This window comes from Triticum aestivum, chromosome 3D (assembly GCF_018294505.1).
Source record: "Triticum aestivum cultivar Chinese Spring chromosome 3D, IWGSC CS RefSeq v2.1, whole genome shotgun sequence".
NCBI lineage: Eukaryota > Viridiplantae > Streptophyta > Magnoliopsida > Poales > Poaceae > Triticum > Triticum aestivum.
Genome location: NC_057802.1, coordinates 404,003,910 through 404,016,339, shown reverse-complemented (window position 1 = coordinate 404,016,339; position 12,430 = coordinate 404,003,910).

The window sequence follows — 12,430 nt, the reverse complement described above, 5'->3', positions numbered from 1 at the left end:
CATCCAAGGCAACATTAGGCCACCGACTGGCCTATGAGGGCCATCGACAAAGGGACAAAGTGGTGCTCGACATAGCAAGGACCATGCAGCTCAAACATAGGACTAACAACTTGATACCACATCGACAAGCGCATGAGAAGAAGGGTTGGGACATGAAGCAGCACTAGAAACAAGAGGGAAGTGTGCCAACGTCATCGAACGCCTATCAGACCATGCTACGATGCCTAACAAGACGCGTTTAAGGGCCCTTGTTCTCACACTCTAGATCGAGGAGTGTTGACCTTGCCGACAAGTAAAGCTTGATCAGAGCCACATCGACTACTACTAACAATACCAGAACCAAGCATCCACCACACCAATTTCACCGCCGTATCAAGACCCAATCACCTCTACCTGGGAGATCCGAATGTGTATAAGTTGGTAGGAAGCATGAAATGCCTATATGATGGAAAAGAGAAGCACCGCGGTACCACCTTTGAAATCCAAGTACTATATTTCTACTTATCAAGCAAGTGCATGTGTAGATATAACCAAGCTCTCAACTCTTAACTACTTTTTGTTCACTCCCGAGATGTCATCCACACTTGAATTTCTATTGCTTATCTCAGAAGCTTCGTGGGATCATAAAGTTAGTTGAAAATCTTGTGGTGGTAGGCCACACCAACTTTGTACCAATTTACTTATGTATTTAGCATGCAAAGTAGAATAATTTCACAATGATCCAGAGATCCGCTTATACCGCATCAATCTCTGAAAACCATCCAATCTCTTCAAATGAGGTTAACTGTATGAACCATAGAAGACTGCCATGGAATATGAGGATACTATGCAACATGTTGAAGACAAGCTTTCTTGAAGTCTAACCCATTGTCAGTCATAAGCTAAACAACATATTCATGCTCTATCTCTTCGAACACTTCTTTAAGGTTTCCATATGTCAAAATTGTGCATGTCTCCAATGGCATTACCAGGTTTGTGGGAGTACATAGGCCCATTTTGAGAAGACCATGAAGTTTATAGGGCTCATGTTAGAAGGTCCGGTTGATACCCTCAAATGGAAGAGATTATTGTAGCACTTTCAATATGGATGTGGAAGTAATAACTGTCAAACCCCTAAGGAGCAAGAAGGTTGGCCTTCTATCCTCTAGAGTCATGCATGCCACTTACACAACCTCTATGAACTTACATTTTCTACTTTACTAGAACTTAAGTTGATAGGTGTTTATGTAACTTCTTCCCATATTTTATGGACAAAGTCTAGAGACAGTGTAAAATATGCATCTCACTATTCTACCAATGTGATTTATGTACAATCTTACCTCGGGATTATCTCACAATGTGGTTAAACAACACATGTACTTATCATTGAATTCCCAATGACCAACACGACTATCTATTAAAAATATTAAGGTAAACCCAACCTTAGATTTAAGTTATAGGCTCATCATACTCCCATAGATCATAGTAACTCTAAACCCATGAGTTTTTTTTCATTCCTGCATCCCTCCATCTTTTATCATAACATACTATAGTGTTACCATATTGTATGTGTGCATTCATACAAAAGTGACTAAGGATCTCTCCAATGGCCTAAGTGCGGTGCATCTAACTTGGTTGCTCACAAAGACCTAAACAACTTGAGGGCTCATCATTAGAGTAAATATACAAGCCAAGTCTATAAGATACGTTCCCCATGTAGTATGATGATGCCATGAAGCTATTTTAAAAAATAAATTTACAATGCAATGAAGTAAATTCATCGGTGCAATAAACTTTATGTTTCTTAAAGAGCAAAATGGTGTTGCTCCTTCTCTCACTCATCATTATTTATTTTTACTTTTTATTTGGCGCCACCTGGCACATATTTTTTTGTCACCTCGACAATTCCGCTCTCATTTTTCTTAGTATAAGCAACATTTACAATGATGATCAATATACAATAATGGCATACTTCAACTAAATGTAATCATACTACAACTAAATAACATACTTCGTCCAATACACATGGCTCATCTTTTGGAGGGATCTATTTAACTTGCTTAGACACACTAGTGGTCGGTGGAGGTAAAACCACCGCAGTGAGGTCGTGATCTTCAGTATTGAAATCAACATCTTTCACCTATCAAACATGGAACATGGCGGATCTTGTTTATGATGTAGTCAAGTTCCCAAATCTCTCCGACCATGCCTGACCAGGATATGTGTGACGCCCGGGTAATTAAGCTACAGTAATCCCACGCTAATGGTGCCACGTTACCTCTGTTACTGTTGCTAATCTATCGTTAGATCAAAACCGGTCCAAAATTCAAAGCTCAAAATCAAACAAACAATAACAGTTTTCAAATATTAAAACTAAAATGTTCGGGTGGATTCAAATAAATCATGGATAATTATGATGGAGAAAACCACACTTATATAAAATCTTTAAATACTCTTAAATGAATAAAACAGTAGTCAAAACAATTATTGAAATGCCTTTTATAATTAATAAAATGTTAAACTATTCTAATTAGGTGTTAAACTTTTTATCGCAGTGGGTTTAGTGGTAGTACTAATTTAGGGATCATTTTGTACTTTACAAAACTAAAATAAAATGAGGAACAAAATAAAACAGTAAGGAAATAAAATAACAAAAACAAGAAAACAGAAAAGTCTTTAAAAAAAATGGGAGAGGCCCCCTGCCGCTCCTGGGCCACGGCCCACCGAACCGGCCCAGCCGGCGCTCCCTTATCCACCCACCCGGTGAAACCTAACCGCCCACCGACGCCCCACTCGCCCCCCTCTCCCCCACGATCCCCTTCCCCCCCTCTGGATCGGGATCGGCCCCGATCCCGTCGACCCCGACGCCCAGCGCTCGCCGCCGCCCGGGACCGCCTCGCCGGACCTTTCCCCGCCGTCCTTTACGCCGTCACCTCGCCGTCTCCTCCCCCACGCCTCGCTCCTCTCCTTCCCCGCCTGGATCGGGATCGGGACAACTGCGCCCCCGACCCCGCCGATGCCGCGTGCCACCTCGCCGCACCTCGTCGGTGCCCCGGTGCCCGCTGCCCTCCCCGGATCTCCCGCGCCTCTCCCGTGTGGGATCGACCCGGCCACCTCTCCGCCCTGGTCGCCCGGCCACCTCTCCGCCGCCGCGGCTGCCTCGCCGGTGCCTCCTCCCCGATGGTCTGCCTCCTCTCCGCCGGGTCGTCGCCGTCGTCCTCCCCAACCCCCACTGCCTAGACCCCACGACCCCGTGGTGAGGCCCCGGCATCTCCTTCTCCCCTGCTCGCAACGGCACCCCGCGCCCGACGCCGCCCCTGTCGGCGTGCTCCTCGACGACGCCCGCTCCTCGTCGCGCCCGGGGCGCGCCCCGCAACCGCCGCCCGCACGTCCCGCGGCCCCACGCCGCTGCAGCTCGTCGCCCGCTCCTGCTCCTCTGTCCGCCGCGGCTCGCTGCTGCTTCGTCGCGTCCGCCGTTCCCCGCACGCACCACAGCCCCCCCCCTTTGCACGGTCCCGCGGTCGCAGCAGCCGCTCACCGTGCCTACCTCCGGCCGCCGGCGCCCGTTGCCGCACCGCCCTGCTCAGGCCCGTGGTGGCCGGCGCTCCCCTCCCCTGGTGGGCTCTGGTGTGCGGGCACCACTTCGCCCGCACCCGTTAGCCCACACCCACTACGGCCCCCAGGGCCAATGACATGTGGGGCCTACCCCAGAACGTTTAAAAAAAAGGATTTAAAAAAAAGAATTAAAAATAAATAAATAATAAGTAATTAAAAATGTAATTAATAAAAATAAATAAATAATAATAATAATAACTTAATTAATAAAAATGTAATTAATAAAATTAATAATTAGTAATTAATTAATTAAGTTAATTAATCCTAATTAAATTAATCTAATTAATTAGATAGTTAATTAAACAGTAATTATTTAGCTAAACCCTAATTAAGCTAAGAAGTGTATGACATGCGGGACCCACCCGTAGTTGACCCGGTCAAATGCACAGTTGACTGCTGACGTCAGTATGATGTCATGCTGACGTCATATTTTACTGTTCTGGATAATGTTGAATAAATTAATTAAATAAATCCTAAAATGATTTAAATCTTTAAAAATTAATATAAATAATCCGTAGCTCGAATGGAAAAACTTTGTATATGAAAGTTGCTCAGAACGACGAGACGAATCCGAATACATAGTCCGTTTGTCAGCCACACGTCCCTAGCATGGTGAACCTGCAACATTTCACCTCCGGTTCATCTGTCCGAAAACGTGAAACACCGGGGATACTTTCCCGGATGTCTCCCCCCTTCACCGGTATCACCTCATACCGTGTTAGAACACGTCTAGCTCTGCCTGTTGTCCTGTTATGCACTTGCTTGCTATGTATTTACTGTTTCCCCCCCTCTTCTCTTCGGTAGACCCCGTGACGATGCTGATGCCCCTGTGGTCGACTACGTCACCGATGACCCCTCCTTCTTGTCTGAGCAACCAGGCAAGCCCCCCCCTTGATCACCAGATATCGCCTACTCTTCTCTATACTGCTTGCATTAGAGTAGTGTAGCATGTTACTGCTTTCGATTAATCCTATTCTGATGCATAGCCTGTCATTGTTGCTACAGTTGTTTCCCTTACCTGCTATCCTACTGCTTAGTATAGGATGCTAGTGTTCCATCAGTGGCCCTACACTCTTGTCCGTCTGCCATGCTATACTACTGGGCCGTGATCACTTGGGAGGTGATCACGGGTATATACTATATACATTATATACATGACACATGTGGTGACTAAAGTCGGGTCGGCTCGAGGAGTACCCGCAAGTGATTCTGATGAGGGGGCTGAAAGGACAGGTGGCTCCATCCCGGTAGAGGTGGGCCTGGGTTCCTGACGGCCCCCGACTGTTACTTTATGGCGGAGCGACAGGGCAGGTTGAGACCACCTAGGAGAGAGGTGGGCCTGGCCCTGGTCGGCGTTCGCGGATACTTAACACGCTTAACGAGATCTTGGTATTTGATCTGAGTCTGGCCATTTGGTCTATACGCACTAACCATCTACGTGGGAGTAGTTATGGGTATCCCGACGTCGTGGTATCAGCCGAAGCTCTTTTGACGTCAGCGACTGAGTGGCGCGCGCCGCATTGGACCGTAAGCTCGCGCTTGTATTAAGGGGCTAGGTCTGCTTCCGGCCGCGTACGCAACGTGCAGGTGTGCATAGGGCGATGGGCCCAGACCCCTGCGCGCATAGGTTTAGACCGGCGTGCTGACCTCTCTGTTGAGCCTAGGTGGGGCTGCGACGTGTTGATCTTACGAGGCCGGGCATGACCCAGAAAAGTGTGTCCGGCCAAATGGGATCGAGCGTGTTGGGTTATGTGGTGCACCCCTGCAGGGAAGTTTATCTATTCGAATAGCCGTGTCCCTCGGTAAAAGGACGACCCGGAGTTGTACCTTGACCTTATGACAACTAGAACTGGATACTGAATAAAATACACCCTTCCAAGTGCCAGATACAACCCGGTGATCGCTCTCTAACAGGGCGACGAGGAGGGGATCGCCGGGTAGGATTATGCTATGCGATGCTACTTGGAGGACTTCAATCTACTCTCTTCTACATGCTGCAAGATGGAGATGCCAGAAGCGTAGTCTTCGACAGGACTAGCTATCCCCCTTTTATTCTGGCATTCTGCAGTTCAGTCCACTGATATGGCCCTTTACACATATACCCATGCATATGTAGTGTAGCTCCTTGCTTGCGAGTACTTTGGATGAGTACTCACGGTTGCTTTTCTCCCTCTTTTCCCCTTTCTATACCGGATTGTCGCAACCAGATGCTGGAGTCCAGGAGCTAGAGATCCCGAGGATGATTCTACATGGAGTTCGGCTTCGAGGAGTAGTTAGGAGGTCCCAGGCAGGAGGCCTTGCCTTTTCGATCGTCGCTACTTTTGTGCTAGCCTTCTTAAGGCAAACTTGTTTAACTTATGTTTGTACTCAGATATTGTTGCTTCCGCTGACTCGTCTATGATCGAGCACTTGTATTCGAGCCCTCGAGGCCCCTGGCTTGTATTATGATGCTTGTATGACTTATTTATGTTTTAGAGTTGTGTTGTGATATCTTCCCGTGAGTCCCTGATCTTGGTCGTACACATTTGCGTGCATGATTAGTGTACGGTCAAATCGGGGCGTCACAAGTTGGTATCAGAGCCGACTGCCTGTAGGAATCCCCCTTTCCACACTCCTTGGCCGAAGTCGAGTCTAGTCATTGAAAAACTTTTACTAACATGGCTGTGTGGCTTACGGGCCCACGTCGCCATTGGGTGGTATTAGGATCTTTTACTCCTTGTCCTATACTCTGGGACTCTGATCTCTCTTCTATTCGGGTTAATGAATTTTACTAAATCTAACATTAGGATCTCGTTATCACTTTCACCCGGAGAGCCCCTTATTACTGATGATCGTCTGCTGCACGTGAAGACCCTGAAGATACTCTCCGCTGATAACCCGAGAACTTGTGTTCATCGCTTTTGCAATTCCCTTTCATCGATAAACTCCTATGGATAACCACGTATACTCGCCATTCATACAATGTTTCCCAGTTGATCTTGTTATTACAAGATACCCCGAAATTCTCTCTGTTGTTCCGAGAATCCTTTGAGCTTACTGCCTTGCTGTTCTTTGTCACCTGAATACCCCTACGGATAATTCTCGCACTTACCGAGTATCCGCTCATCCCCAGTTGATTCAAGTATTTCACAAAAGTGTTCAAAATACTATTCGATCTTCCGAAAATCCTCAGGAGCCTGTTGCTCTTGAAATTCTTGCTTACTAGCATTATGATTAATCCCATAAACCTCGAAATCTTATTGGCACCCTTTGTCATTATCTTTTTGAGTCCATTGATTCAATATGTTGCGAATGCTCGCAATCCTCAATCAGATCCTAGAATTCATCCTTCCGGCTCAGACATCTTTAACATGAGCTGGATCTCGACCAATCAAATCGTCATCGATTGTACCCCTAAGGCTATTCAACTTATCCATCCCTAATCAGAGCATTGCTTCTGATCCCTTGTCTTGGAATTCATAATTCCTTTGCATTTGAGCTTTTGAGTTAGTCAGTTGTTTCTATAGTCTGATCTCCTTGCATTCTTTCTTCCTCTGGTTGAGTACTGATGCTCACATCAGATCCCTTGGGGACCACCAGACCCTTTTGTCGGATTTTATCCGACAATGTCCTCCATATTAAATAAGCTGGTGAGCTTTTCCTCGGATACATGATGCCTTTGGTAAATTGTATCCTCTGCCTTGTGAACCATACTCTACTTTCGAGCTTGTATTATTTACTCCGAAGTTCGTGGTATATGTTCTAAGAAGCCCTGATGGGTTGAACCTATGCCTTCCTTAATATGTGTGAACTCGAAAGTTTTCACGAGTCATACTCTCCTGGTATTTTGCCATATAAAATTTCAACACTACAACTTCATCGAACGCGAGAAGTAAATGAAAGGATATGCATTGGAGAAGTGGGAGTCGACCTTGAACTTTGTGTTCATGCCCATGGACACGATGTAGATCTTATCATTAAAAGCTTCTCTTAAATTAATTATTCCCTTGGTATAAGTTCATCTTATATCTGGGATCTGGCCTTTTGCAATCGTGGTTCCGACCATGTTCTCCTTTAAATACCATTTCTTGGACAAGTTAAATCACTTGTCTTCTGCAGGTCAATACGCCTGCCCAACCTCTATTATGATCTACCTTTGAGTATTACCCCTGGTATCTCGGGGATATCTTACCATTGCACTACATCTTATAAACTTTGATGAAGTACTACCTTACCTTGTCTTTGTCACTTCATGGGCTCTGGGTTGTTTGTCAACCGAGAACACCGAATAGTGAATCAAGTCCGCACTCCGATTCAATAACTCTAGGTAATTTTCGTTGCTTACGAGTTTAATAATCATTAAGTCATTCCTAGCCTGATCGGCTATATCATTAGCGTGCTAAATTTTAACTGTGCTACCTGGTCCTTAACCCCGGAGCACAACTTTCGATGATGAGCTAAGCTTACGCCGATCTTCCTCTCATACCATTTCACCTTGAACAACAAGCTTGATTTCAAGCGTGTGTCCTACCCATGGTTCCAATAACCGTCTGCTTCATCATTCCTTTGACTTGATGTCGTCGCTGATTGATTACATCTTCATGAAATCTCTCGACAAATGTGTCGTGATCATCATCAACCTTATGCGCTCTTCCAGGATATCGATTGAGTTCATGATGAGAAATACCATCCTTGCCCTCGATGATCTGTGTTATCATCGACCACTTTATTGCCTTCCCACCAACACAAGCTTGTTCGTGTTTGGTGTTATACCTTGAGTTCCTTGCTATCCAGCAATTGTTCTTCTTTACCTTGGAGTATTACCATCTTTTATGTCAAGTATGTCGTAAGAATTTCACCACCTCGCATGACATCTTGGTACAGTGATACTTCTCCCCATCACCATTCTTCTTGGTCCCCGTGTTGTTTCTAAAAGGAATACCAACAAATGGTCTGTGATGTGTAAATTCTAAACTTCTAGCAACCCTATTGCTTTGAAGTCATTGGTCTATAGTTTCATTCTACGTCTATGGCTTAATGAATCATCATTCGAACATTGATTGTGCTACCTAGCCCATATTTCGGTTGCACATTTCAACCAATGTTTAACTGTGTATGTTTTCCTCGAGCATACATCATTAAGTCATTCGATCTAGCTAATGTTATCTCCTTGTTCACATAGTGGTGGAAATCCATCTTTTGGAAATCTCAATGGATTGTCGCTGAGTCAAGCAGTCACCTCCTCACCTCTCCTTGATTTAATTATGAACCCTTGTTCGGAACTCGCTTCCATAGTTCATCTCCCGAGAATCTTCGATGTCGTTTCGACAATTTGTGTTGCACCTTTTCTTCTCAGGCATCCTGAGTCTGAGTTATCCTGACATCAATCAGATCTGAATCTCGGTCAGATATGATGGTTGGAACATATTTCCAAGAGTTATAACATTGGCCTATTTATGACCCGGTAAGGTGATGTCTGCCTAACACACCTGGCGGGAGGACCTATTGTTATAAGTTTTCCTTTTTAGCAAGGTTAGCTATTCTTCCATGAGGAAATTGTAAGACTTATTCTATAAGTTGTTCCTGATGGATCCTTTTTGTTTCCAAAGTCTGATCTTCACCTGTTGACCATGTCAATGCTATCTCGAAGCATGTCTATGGTACTCTGATTTTCAACAGGAACATTTGAAGCCCAAAGCTAATTGTTTCCTGCTCAATTATCCAAACACCGTTGTATGGGTAATGTCATGAAATTTCTCTCCCGTACCTAAAGAGTTTTCTACATTATATCACTGTCATGGATATCATGCTCTGCTTGTCCTTGGGAAGGATATACCCTTGAAATATGTGTTTAAACACATTTTCCTTTCCATTCTTCTGTTTAATCTAATAATCATATTTTCCTTTCCATTGTTTGGTTTAACCTTTCTGGTGATCTATATGATCTAAGCAGTAATATTCTCCTGCTCATGTAAACACCTCGGTGTACAACTCTGTCAGTAAGACCCTGTTACTATTGTTGGTGACATTTCGGTAACCACTGATGTACGAGAACTTTGCCTAATGGTCCGCCTCGTTTGAACGAGCAGGAAAATGGTTCTCTTCGTCCCTCGCCCTTGGTACCAACGTGTTGCCGACATAACTGACAGGGTGTTCCCTGACATGCCTTGCTATCATGACCGTGCGAGATGTCACCGCTCCTATTTTTAACCCACATGGTGGGCCCATAACCCACAGTTCCACAGGATCGAAACCTGACTCTCCTGTACACCCCTTGTTCCCAAGGTTATTCCTCACACTTGGCTTCGTATGCAATTCACGTGCCACCTTTCTTGAGATCATCAATTTTGGTATCAGACACAATACTTATTCTCGTTGCTCAGAACCCTTCAGGCATCAAACGATTGCCTACCCGCTCGAAACTTCCCCACGATACCTCCTTACTTTGCTCTCGATATTGTCTTAAATTTCCATTCGAGAGTTACTTTCCGCCACCTTTCCCGATGTTATCAACCAGATAGTCAACCGTTCAGAGGCCTGTTATTCCGAAGTTACCCCTTGTCCTTCGTAAGTACGATGGAGTTCCCGAAGGAAGGATGCCAGCTTCATCATGATGACCTGAAGCAGGAAAATGAAGACATCAACGTAATGGATCAACCGCTTTGAGAATAGCAACCAAGACCGAGAAGACTCGTTAGAATTTCGCGACCAAATCCCTTCCCCCTTACTTCCCCTCTTAAATCTCGGGACGAGATTTCTTGTAGTGGAGGAGAATTGTGACGCCCGGGTAATTAAGCTACAGTAATCCCACGCTAATGGTGCCACGTTACCTCCGTTACTGTTGCTAATCTATCGTTAGATCAAAACCGGTCCAAAATTCAAAGTTCAAAATCAAACAAACAATAAAAGTTTTCAAATATTAAAACTAAAATGTTCGGGTGGATTCAAATAAATCATGGATAATTATGATGGAGAAAACCACACTTATATAAAATCTTTAAATACTCTTAAATGAATAAAACAGTAGTCAAAACAATTATTGAAATGCCTTTTATAATTAATAAAATGTTAAACTATTCTAATTAGGTGTTAAACTTTTTATCGCAGTGGGTTTAGTGGTAGTACTAATTTAGGGATCATTTTGTACTTTACAAAACTAAAATAAAATGAGGAACAAAATAAAACAGTAAGGAAATAAAATAACAAAAACAAGAAAACAGAAAAGTCTTTAAAAAAATGGGAGAGGCCCCCTGCCGCTCCTGGGCCACGGCCCACCGAACCGGCCCAGCCGGCGCTCCCTTATCCACCCACCCGGTGAAACCTAACCCCCACCGACGCCCCACTCGCCCCCCCTCTCCCCCACGATCCCCTCCCCCCCTCTGGATCGGGATCGGCCCCGATCCCGTCGACCCCGACGCCCAGCGCTCGCCGCCGCCCGGGACCGCCTCGCCGGACCTTTCCCCGCCGTCCTTTACGCCGTCACCTCGCCGTCTCCTCCCCCACGCCTCGCTCCTCTCCTTCCCCGCCTGGATCGGGATCGGGACAACTGCGCCCCCGACCCCGCCGATGCCGCGTGCCACCTCGCCGCACCTCGTCGGTGCCCCGGTGCCCGCTGCCCTCCCCGGATCTCCCGCGCCTCTCCCGTGTGGGATCGACCCGGCCACCTCTCCGCCCTGGTCGCCCGGCCACCTCTCCGCCGCCGCGGCTGCCTCGCCGGTGCCTCCTCCCCGATGGTCTGCCTCCTCTCCGCCGGGTCGTCGCCGTCGTCCTCCCCAACCCCCACTGCCTAGACCCCACGACCCCGTGGTGAGGCCCCGGCATCTCCTTCTCCCCTGCTCGCAACGGCACCCCGCGCCCGACGCCGCCCTGTCGGCGGCTCCTCGACGACGCCCGCTCCTCGTCGCGCCCGGGGCGCGCCCCGCAACCGCCGCCCGCACGTCCCGCGGCCCCACGCCGCTGCAGCTCGTCGCCCGCTCCTGCTCCTCTGTCCGCCGCGGCTCGCTGCTGCTTCGTCGCGTCCGCCGTTCCCCGCACGCACCACAGCCCCCCCCTTTGCACGGTCCCGCGGTCGCAGCAGCCGCTCACCGTGCCTACCTCCGGCCGCCGGCGCCCGTTGCCGCACCGCCCTGCTCAGGCCCGTGGTGGCCGGCGCTCCCCTCCCCTGGTGGGCTCTGGTGTGCGGGCACCACTTCGCCCGCACCCGTTAGCCCACACCCACTATGGCCCCTAGGGCCAATGACATGTGGGGCCTACCCCAGAACGTTTAAAAAAAGGGATTTAAAAAAAGAATTAAAAATAAATAAATAATAAGTAATAAAAATGTAATTAATAAAATAAATAATAATAATAATAACTTAATTAATAAATAAATAAAATAAAATAAAAAAAGTAATTTAATAATAGTTAATTAACCCTGTTAGAATTATCTAATTTAATTAATTGTTAATTAATAGTTAATTAATTAGTTAACCATAGATTACCCTAATAGTCTATAATGTGGGACCCACGTGTTGATGACTGTTGTGTCAGATGATGTTCATCGCTAGCTGTCATCGCAACACTGTTCTGGATAAATGTTGAATAAATTAATTAAATAAAATCCTAAAATGATTTAAATCTTTAAAAATTAATATAAAATAATCCGTAGCTCGGAATGGAAAAACTTTGTATATGAAAGTTGCTCAGAACGACGAGACGAATCCGAATACATAGTCCGTTTGTCAGCCACACGTCCCTAGCATGGTGAACCTGCAACATTTCACCTCCGGTTCATCTGTCCCGAAAACGTGAAACACCGGGGATACTTTCCCGGATGTCTCCCCCTTCACCGGTATCACCTCATACCGTGTTAGAACAC